At 37.0% G+C, this 11,425-nt stretch overlaps 1 long non-coding RNA gene across 1 annotated transcript; it reads right to left on the reverse strand.

Moving 5' to 3' along the window:
* Positions 1-535: 535 nt before the first annotated feature.
* On the reverse strand, positions 536-1,393 carry LOC116708405 (uncharacterized). The gene is made up of 2 exons (XR_004336679.1): positions 1,239-1,393; positions 536-871 (listed from the first exon to the last, which is right to left on the reverse strand). It is a non-coding gene; the product is annotated as an uncharacterized LOC116708405 (long non-coding RNA).
* Between the last annotated feature and the right edge of the window lie 10,032 nt (positions 1,394-11,425).

Genomic DNA, 11,425 nt, shown 5'->3' on the forward strand with positions numbered 1-11,425 from the left:
TTTACTTCCTGAATTGCTTTGTCTTTTCTGGTTTTGTCCATCTTGTTAATTTGGTGTTTAATGATGTTTAGTTTAGTTATTGCCTTTCTGATCCCGTTGTTCTCCTTGCCCCTATTAGTTTATAAATTATGGACTACTTATTATTATTCTTATTAAACACAGGGAACCGATATTTAGTCTTGTTAACTTTATACTTTTAGTACTGGAGCAAGAACTAGAGAAACTCCTGTTAGTTTATTTAGCCATGCGGATAAACATGGGGAACCAATATTTAGTTTTGTACCTTTACCGTTTTGTTGTTCTTTGGGTTTGTTGCTTTGTTTGTATTTCCTTCTAATTCATGTAAAGTACTTTGAACTGCCTTGTTGCTGAAAATGTGCCATATATATGAAATTACCTTACCTTATGTAACCAATTTGTGCAACTTACGAACAGATAGGTTGAGAAATTTAGATTTCAAATGTTGTAGTTACAATTAGTCTTCTTGCTAAGTTCAAAAAGGAGGATTATAAGCACAAACAACCATACTGTCAAGAAAAATGAACAGACTGTTTAATACAAAATTAAATAAAATGTTATTGTAAACATTTTTTCAACAGAACGTGTAAATCAGGTAGTGTGTTTTCTTTTAGTCCATATTTCTTATTGTTCAGTTCCTTTCTTTAGTTCAGTATTTGAAATTTAAGTCAGTCAGTCAAGTCTTTGTAAAATTCAATGGCCGTGTGTTTCTTTGGATAAAAACCTTATCTTAATCCAGTGCAAAGCAGGCAGCGGATCCAGCAGTCTCAGGTGTTGGGTTGAAACCTGGAGCACATCCAATCCAGGCCTGTGGTGGTATGCAGCTGGACAATGTTCCAAGTTGAATATGGTTCTAAAAAACCAACCTGCATATATATATATATATATATATATATATATATATATATATATATATATATAACTTAATTAACTATTAAAGTAGAAAATTATGCAGGAGCAATAAATCCCATTTGTCACATAAAATAATATTTAACTAATGGCAAGCTTGCAAAAAAACATATCACCATATGGAAACCATTATAAGTTTGTGCATAACAAAAATGCAATACAGTGAAAATCATTCTAATATTCCAATGTTACACATTTCTCCGATTGGTTTCATGTTTTTTTTTCTTGTCTGAACATACAAGCAGTAATGCCTGTGACGCCAATCAGCATTGGCTTCATTTCAGGTTGCAAAACTACATCACAACACTGACCGGAGAAAATCACAGCAGAAATGGATTTAACTGCAAGGATCAGGTCACTTATCTTCTCTTCTGTCAACCGTTACCGGAATTCATCAGAATGTATCATATAACGTGCTTTCTTTTCTCTCAGCGTGCAACACCTCTGCACAACTTGCTGCAGCCAGCTACGGTTTCTTCTTCTACTCCTATTTTTCTCCGGTGTCTAAACCAGAGTGTAAACTCACAAGCCACCTACTGGCGGTTTCTGGTAGCAAAAGAAAACCCAAAATTAAAATAGAAACCGATTTGCTGGTGCATTAAATTACAAGACAAAATCCAATAGAAACAAAATATAAAATACTACTAACAATAATATTACACATATATATGGGGGTTACACTTACCTTACCTTACCTTGCACTTCATAATTTCTCTATTTGGCTCTAACAATTTAGGCTTTCTTACAGTTCTTCCACATTCAATAATTCAAGGACTTTGTATCAAGTACTTTTTTATCAAAAGTGCCTCTGAATCGAGTTCATTATTTCCACCATCACCCCTCAGTACTGGCATTACCCAAGGCTTTCAGCTCAACTTTTTATACGGTCTTCATCCACAACTGCATCGCTTCATATTAACTCTCTCATAACACCCTTAATAAATTAGTAGGTGACATAACTGTTGCAGGACTGAAGAGATGATGAAAAAACCTGCATAAAGAGAGGAACTGTAAACACCAATTTAAGTTCCTTGGGGTTTTTCTCACATTTGAACTAGAACCCAGACATGTCCAAGCAAAATTCAGCTTCTTCTTGTGGATCCATACTGATTTACTCCTGAGTGTTTTTCTGACTGACTGCCACGGAGAAAGAAAAATAAATAAATAAATATCTTAAATAGCATGTGAGGACAGCTGAAAATATTGTCGACTGATCTCCTATGGATCTGAATGACACCCACCTGAGCCTCCTGCACACACTGGCCACAAATACCCTGTAGGATATTTATTCCACAAATTATGGGGTCAATTTGTGGAATAATTTGAATGATGTCATAGCGAAGAAACTCCTTCTGCACCACACTTCAGACTCAAACCCACAGCATGTTAATAAGCAGAATATGGAGAAGCGTTGTCCCTCCAGCTGTGGAAAAACTACAGGTGCACAAACATAGAACAGCTTGGATTCTATGCAAAATAACTTGTGTTTAATTTAATTCTTAGTTGACTTAGTTCTCAATTATATTAACACTATGTGTAAATGTAATAGAAGCAATTATTTAGTTCTATTCATAAATGCACTACTACTGGTTAATCCTTACAAAGCTCCCTGTATATCTCCCAGTATTGTACAAATTACAGCCTCTGCTTAAGCTTAGACCTCTGAAAAAATGTATAAATGTATTGGTTGGAATAGCAAAAAGTAGAAATAGTTTAAAAAAAAATCTATCTATGCTTATGCTTCTTTGAAGCAACTGTGCATTTCAGCTTATGGGGTCAATTTGTGGAATAATTTGAATGATGTCAGAAACAAACTATTTGGAAAGACAATATTAGATATAGATTTGCTTTGTTTTGCAGTTAGATTTTAAAAAGAGGTGTGTATCTGTATTTTTCTTATGGTATGATAGTATAGGAAGGACATAAAAAGATACAAATAATATATTTTTTCTCCCTGTCCCTTGAATTTTATACATTCTTGCCTGACAACTTACATCTGGTCAGTTAATATTGATATGGGAGGCTTAAATAATTACTGGACTGAAGAACATGTAACAAGCTAAAGATTCTGTTTTAAATAGAAGGCGGGTAAAGTCAAGTCTACAACCTTCAGACAGAGAAATAAAAAAGGACATCTGATAAATTGTCAGTAAAGCTGTGATGAGGCACATTCTGATTAATCTAATTCTCAGAGGAAGGTTGCCAAGTACTTAAAAATTTCACGATCTGAATGCAGATTTATGCCGGTCACAAGGACTGAAGATTTCACCAGAGACAAAGAAATGCATCTGCGTCCCATTAGCTGCAGTGTGCAGCATTATATTATAGTCAAAGAATTACAATGTCAAATAAAGATGGTGTTCAATACATTGTATATGTTCTCACAATTGCTTACTTTTCACTTAATTTCTTCATTAACACACATCTAACCTAATTTTCATACAGCCATTTTACAAGCATGGTAAACCCCACTATATATATATATACAGTAAATACTGTATATACTTTACTGCAACTTGTGTCCTCGTTAAGTGTATCGAGTGCAAGTTTTGTCACATATTTCAGTCACTTGCAGCAGATACTGCAGCTCAGCAATTCAAAGCTGCTTTTCATAGAGTGCTGCGCGGGTAAATCCTCAGCTCGCATTGTGCTGCAGGTAGGTGGGGAGTCGTAATCCTGGAATCAATCCACTAGGGGGGACAGCGCAAAAGGGAGAATAAGGGAAATGATGCAAAGAGAAGTACAAAAATGCAAAAGGATTAACATTTATTAGACTCTTCACACCGGCTGCACTTCAAACAGATTTTTGCCAAAAGCTGAACTTGCCCCCGGCTGTAATGGAGGGATCTGTTTTCAATATTCAGCCCAATAGCTTTGGATTAGCTGCAAAGAACAATACCTCTACTCCTCCTAAATTACAGTCTCATTACCCACAGCTTCTGCGACCTCGGCTGATGAACCAGATTAATCAGCTGCACTCAGGTCGGTGCTGCCAGGTGCTTTGGCTTGTACCGTAATAATGCTGACCTTCCTTTACTGACAGACACTCAGCACTCTGTGGAAGCCTCATGGAGTTTACAGTCACCGCTCCACTTTGAATTAACTTAAACTGCTTTAATCAGTTCCAGCTTCAGATCTTAAAAGTCCATCTCCTGACCTTGAAAATGGTAATCACTTCCCACACAATCTGCTCTGAAGTGAAAACTTTCTCACATTTCTTTATATTTTATCTGCAAAGAAGAGTTGAAGTGATGGAAACTGTGCTGAACTATTTTAAGAGACTATAGAGGCGCTGATTATTATTTAATGTCTTACATACTACATAAAATAAGGGTCCATCTCATTTGAATGAAAATATTAAACTAATCTTTTCATTAGATTAAAGTCTTCATTGACAGACTTGACATTATTATGGGGTTCCCTGGTGTAGGAATGAGCAGTCACTGTCCAAACTGCAATAGCTGGCAGTCGGCATGATCAAAGGCTGGTAGCAATGCACAAGCAGAAACGAAGATAGGTGAATTTCTGCTTGCAAACCAAAACATATACTTGTAGAGCAAACTATACAGTATTTTGACATGTGTCAACTCTTGCATGAGAGAGACGTATACAATTTTTACAATGTTTGTATCCTACACTTTCCTGGGTGAGATACTATAGCAGTGCTAAGCAAAGATAAAAAAAAAATTCTGTCTAAAAAGCAGAGCATTTCAAATGGTGTAAGGAAATATACCCCAGCTCCATCTTTTAGGACAAATAAGTGTAACTATGACAACAGATTTGTGAAAACAGGAGAGAGAATCAAAAGCAGTTACTATGTTAGGCTAGTGTGTTTTTAAAATATAAGTTTAACCAGAACCACATTAGATGCAAAAGAGCTCCTAATTAGGAAGGAATATTCATCCCTATGGTGAACTATTTGGTGTCAAAGAGGCACAGAGTCAGTTCATGGCTAGTTGCGTAAGAAATGTGTCCAGGGCCTTTACAGAAAGAAAAGAAAAACACAGCTGTTATTCTTAGCAATGTAAAAGACTGACCTTGACTGAAAACTTGCATGAGCCAAAACATCAAAAAGTATTTCATATAGTCTTCGGATATCATGGCTTCATGATAAATGACCTAGAGTTTTAAAAATCATCTCTTTTCATTATGGTGCTGCAAATCTCTGAAGAGAATTTTCAAATCACTGCAATCGCCTGCATTTCTGCCATCACTTCACCCACACTTATACCCACTCTTGCCATTTGCTTTTATTGTGCAAAAGGCAGATTGCATTAAATCAGGGGTGTCCAACTCTAGTCTCTGAGAAATACTATAATAAAATCTTTGAACGCATTTCTTCTCTAACACACCTGAATCAAATGACTGCATTTCCTCCTCAGCATGTGGTTCAGCTCTGCAGGCGCCTGGTAATTAGCCATTCATTTGATTCTGGTGTTGGAGAAAGGATGCCCAAGGACTGGATTTGGATACCTCTGACGTCATAAGCAATCCTGCCCTTCAACTTCAATGTGTACCACTTTTTGTTTCAGGTTACAGTTGTCATTGAATCCCACCAAACAGAGCAGATGTCTCTAATGAATGCTTGAGAGCCCCTTAAGTATTTAAAACTGACTGTTTTAAAAGATCAAACACCCATGACAGTGAAAATCTACTCTCCTAATCTTAATCTCTCTGTTAGGGGTCCAGCCAATCTGTGCAAAGTAAAATGAATGGCACTCATGGTTTGGCTGCTTTGCAAACACCTTTTGGTTGCAGAAATAACTTGTGGCATTTTTTCATTTACTACAAATGCACTACCTTATGTAATCATGTCAGAATAAAAAAGATGCACGTAAGACACAATTGCATATTATTTTTTTCTCTTAATAAATTAACAGCAAAGGGTATGTGTGTTCACTTTAATCGATCCACCAACCTCAGCAATGTTAACAGCCATTCTGTGTCTTCTGCATTTCTAAACATCAAAACATTTGTTTACTACATTTTACACAATTTTATTTAAATGGGGATCATTCTTAGTGACAACATTAGGTAACTCTTCAATGGTAGACACATCTGACGTGCGTTTTTCTAAAACCCACAGCAGAGCAGGTTATTCTTTTCTCTTTCACGACTGATTGTGCCAAAGTTACTGCCAGCTTTCTGTACACAGTAATTTTCTTAAGCATTGTGCATCTAACTGGTCTTTGAGAATGCCAACCAATTTGCTGTGGCTATAATTTACATAAATATGGGTGGGCTTCCCCAGAAATGCATGCAGCATACATAATTTAAATCTAGGTAAACTGTGTCAATGTGGAGAAACACCTTTTTATATTGTAGGAGCATTTTAGCTTTTGCTTCTAGTTTTGGAATTAGAAGAATGTGCAAACTCAGGCTTTCCCACAAATAACAAAAAAAGCTTGAATCTGCCTCTCAAAACCTCCTTTATGCAGTATTTCTGTGTTAGTATGGAGACTGTCTATGGCCAACTACAGCAGTGAAAACATCTTGGAGACAGGAGACAGGTCGTTATACACTAAAGCTTGTCATGTGGAAGGCAAGGTGTCAGTTTTTAACCCTCTTACACAGCTCTAATCATACACTGGATTACGAGTCATGAAATCAACAACCAGGGACACCCGGAGGCCTCCACCTGCATTGCTGTCAGCTTCCTACCTGATAGACCCGGCCCTCATGGGGTTGAATGCACCCGAGTCCCCCAGTGGAGGATCTTCTGTGCCAATCATCCAGCGAGACAGACAACCTGAAACACTGTCAGTCTTTGATGTGGAGGAAGGGCTGGTGACCTTCACGCCTGCCGGGGAACAGCTTACAGCCAGAAAAATCATCAAAGCAGTAAAGCCCGATCGTCAGTATGAACAAATACGTGAGAGAGCGGCGAGTGTCTGCCCCCCCGCCCCAACCCGACTCCACTAAAAATCTAATTGTCAGAAAATCCATTTCTGGTCTGTCAGTCAAGCAGAGGCTCATCCTGGAGTGGAGTGAGATGTCAACATTTGCTTTGCATTGTGCGTGAGTGAAATGCATTTTTAATGATGGAATTCAAACAATCAATCCAAAAGCTGCCAACAAAAATAAACATGGAATCTCAGCTCTTAGATTTCTTTCTCCTGTTGTAAGTGAAAATAGATTTGAGTCCCTGCTGCTGTTTTCAAATTGAACATGCTGGTTTTCTTTAGAAAGATGGGGAAGGGAAGAAAAGCACACTTTCTGCAAGCTGATTGTTTTAGAGCCACATAAATCACCTTTTGTCTCTTTCTTTGCAGTTAAAGCATCTGAGTTAATTTCTAACAAAGGACAGAGACTCTAAAATGATTAATTGCAACTTTTAGATCAATTAGTAATGTCTTATCAGGATGTGTAAAAAAAACAGACCCTCTTCATCAGGTTTAAGGCTTGATTCATAAAATTTAACCAGCAGCAGAAGAGAAGATGTGTTTTGTGCTGATAACAGAGATCCACCTTGTGAAATTAGCTAGAATGAAGAATGCACTGTAGGGGCAGCTTAAACTGAAAGGCAGAGGTCCCTGCACTATCACTTGTGTATATTGAGGCATCTCTGAAAAACTCTACAAAGTATTCTTCCAGAGTACAATTCCTGCTGCCAAAACCAGTCTGTAGTAACACCAACACTCACGAGCACAATTATAGGGAGTGGGAGGAATGTGTCAGTGATACATAAAACAGCCAGACCAGAGCTCAATGCAGCCTGAGCGAAAAAGGCGCTTCTGAATGTCGGATTGTTCACTGTGTCCACACTAATCCACATCCTAATCATGCTATAATAACTACCATGGACAGCTACAGAGAGGATTTGCGTCCCTGTATGATTGCTAAAGAAATATTCAGGGTGTTGTGAGGACATGTCAAGCCATTCTGTATTGACAACTCCAAAGGCTAAAGGTTTTATTGCAAAACATTGTTATTTCTCCACAATAAATGAAGGCTTTCAATAATTTTAAGCCATCAAATTTACCAGCTAATGACCGGTGACTATAATAAAAAGAGGACGCATAATTTACATTTACATTTCTAGCTCAACACTAATGTGCTAATGTCCTGTTCTTTGGCCAGGAAAGGTTTTTCTCTCTTTTATGCTTGTGCATAAAAGGCCTTTAATTTGGCATCTTCTGATGTGGTTTTTTGTTTTGTTTTTACAGAAAAGACATCTTTAACCCAAAATGTTTCTTATGAAAGTGGTTGGTTGCAGAAATAACAAGAGTTTTGCCACCAATACCGTACTAGTTAGTTGTGTTACACAGATGGCATAATCTCAACAACTATATTAGTGAGTGAAAAAAGTCAGACATTCGTTTTCAACCAATGCTGATTTCTTAGATGTTTGTAACCTGGAAGTCACAGTTTTTGACATGACCATAAGGAAAAGTTAGAACATGCCTTCATGGGTAAATTGAGAGCCTTACCGTCTGGCTCAAATGCTTGTTGATCACATTGACTGCAGCAATGTCCAAATTCCTGGACACATAGCTCCACTGAGTTTATCATGTGCTCCATTTTGCCATCAATCAAGCAAAGTACCAAGATAGATGAGCTCTTGAGATGGATTCCTAACTGATTCTCTACAAATGCTGCATCACTCCAGTTAAAATATTAACTTATCACTCTTTTTAGATATGGCATGTCATTCTGTTTATTGAAGATATCAAGGTGATGGATACAGTAATCCACAGTTTTACTTATTGTTGACACTTCAAAACTTAATTCAGTAGCCTTAGTGAGATAGACTAAAACTAAGGAAAGTAGGATATATACTACAAAACCTTCCATCAGTTAGTGAGGTAAAAATCACTCTTAGCCGACATCTTAAAGAACCAACAAAGAAATTCCAACTCCCTTCTTTTCAAGCCTCCACCAAGGTTACACTGACGTATTTACTCTGTCATCCATGCAACCTTTTTAGTTCAGATGTTCATCCTTCACTGTCACCTCAGGTTTTTGATAATGTGTCAGCTTTTGATGCCCTGAGATGAGAACAGACTGTTCCTTCCTTTTGTCCAGCACACAAAGCAATATGTGTCCAAAAAATGATAAAGAGATGGAATAATAACTGAAAATATCATACGAGCACTTTGGTAAAAAAAAAAAAAAAAAAAAGTAAAAGCCATTAATCCATGTTTTGTGTTCTTTAATTGATTAAAAAAATGATAATTCATGCACACTCCAGTCACCCCCAAAAAATCTAAGACTAGTGATCCAGCTTTCATCTAAGAATCTCTTTATAAGGAAAGGAATTCTTTGGGACTCAATCTGTCAATAATGTTTTCTTAATAACAAGAAATCACTTTGGTGGACTGCTTCTGAACAGTATCTAAAAAAGCAGAAATCATTCTTCAAATCCAATTATCAATGACTTCTTATTTGATAGAAAAAACTTTAGTTCTGTTTTTTCCAACTGGCCAAAGTCTTCTACCTGCTGGCATAAATTGGTAACAGCAATGTAGTTGATCCTTCAGTGGAAATTTCTGAATACACCGACTGTAAATTGGAATCACTTATTCTAACATCTTATTTTAAAATGAAGGCCTGCTTCAGTACATTACAAAGTGTTTTTGGGAATGCAAGAGTCGTACAATTTACCTTTGAACTATTTCAAAGAATTTCAACTGAATGCCCCGGAGTTCGTACGTGTGGATGATTTGACAGTCTGTCTGGACCTCTGCAACTATTTTATTCATAAAGTCTCTTATTTGTCAGGGTCTGTCATTCTTTGTCAGGGGGTTACTGTGTGTGCATGCATTTGTGTGTAAGCTTGGTTGCACACCTTTGTCAGAATGAAGATCACGAAGAAAAGCTTGAGGATAAAGCGCACGGCGAGAGGAAGCCGTTAAGGAGTGAGGATACCATGTTGTGAGAGATCCCATAAAAGGAAAAGATTTGGCTAAATTAAAATTTTCTGGCTTTTAACTTTTGTCCTTGTCTCATGTTATTAATTCTTCTTTCGTTTGATCTTGTACTACTTTTGTCTGAATGCCTTTTTGGGCCATTTGAAATCTACAAATAAAGTATTGAAAAAATGCCACAAAAATGCTCAAATCTGGCCATATTGCTGCATGTCAAAAATAATTTATTTTAATATTTCAATTCTACCTATTTTGACCAGCGCATTCTTGAAGCTCACCCTAACAAACTATGTATGTAACTCAGAGGAACATGAAGCCAGGAATTACAGCTGCAATGAGGAAGAATTACAGTTAGAGGAAATTGAGAAGATTGAAAGTTTCTTCACACATATCAGTGTAATGCTACAGCAGCAACATTCAGCAGATATAAAATGTGCTCTTAGGTGTGCTTAAAATAAACGGAGGTCATGTTTTTATGTTCCCAGGAATGTGACAGCTGCTGTCCCTCCCTTCGGTAAATTAAGCAAATTAGTTTATGTTTCATGTAGTTTAAGAGTTGCTGCTGAGTTCATTGTCCACCCTTTCTGGGAAAAAGAGCAAATGTAATTTTGCTGCAGTCTGCACTGAGAATTTCAGGAGCTTTCACTGTTTTTGTTTCCAGCAGCAAGAAACAAATAACCCAAAACAGATCAGTAGATAAATCCAGGATGTGTTAATTATTTTTAAGAGTTGTTGTTTATTGCGCTTGAAGTCTCCACACTGAGACTCTGAGATGGCATCTGCGGCACAAAGGGTGTTGGCCTGTGTTAAAAATGGAAATTCTCAGAGCAGATGCTGCTTTTGGAAGAGACGGACTTTGTTTTTTTCCCCCCACACTCCCATCTAAAAAAAAAAAAAAAAGCTGCTGCGACATTTTGAGCTCATAAAAAAGAAAGAAAAACATTATGCTCCCATTCTTATTCTTCCAAACCGAGATGCACCAAACTGAAACGGGAACACCATCAGTCATGTCTGAGTGTTGTGGTTTTCCTGGGCTTTGAAGCAAATATTGTGCAATAATTTTACACATCATAGGTGCAGATTAGTTACTGTGCATTAATTTTCATGGCGGGTTATGAATGATAATTGCTCTGCATATCAGGCGCAGAAAGGCATGCAAATGAGCTGAGTTCATTAGAGGCATTAGAAACACGTTAGCCAATTATGGCATTGTGATTGTCCACGCCAATGACATGGACACAGATTTTGGATGCGCTACCCCAATGTCTATTTTCAAACAGAATTAAGTTCCAAATTGCCTCTTTTAAAGGGATAATAACCCTATAATAAGGATTAAGGACAAAAGAATAGCTACAATAAACAAAATCAAGTAGAACACTTTGCAAAGTTAAAATGAGGACACTCTACCGGACCAGAGTTTTTAGAAAACAAACTGAAGGAAAAGCTTCGAATCACCACTTTTATTTTAAGCAGCTTGTGTTTTTGTATTCATTTTAAATAGTATTGATCAGTATTTTTTCACATGAATTCATCTTATGATCTAGTAACCTTGGAAAACAAAATTATAGATATGATTGGCTGCCTGAATAGGAAAAAAGGGATGATGTAATTGTCTTTTTTATTAGTATTTA

Source organism: Xiphophorus hellerii, chromosome 19, assembly GCF_003331165.1.
Source record: "Xiphophorus hellerii strain 12219 chromosome 19, Xiphophorus_hellerii-4.1, whole genome shotgun sequence".
Classification (NCBI taxonomy): Eukaryota; Metazoa; Chordata; class Actinopteri; order Cyprinodontiformes; family Poeciliidae; genus Xiphophorus; species Xiphophorus hellerii.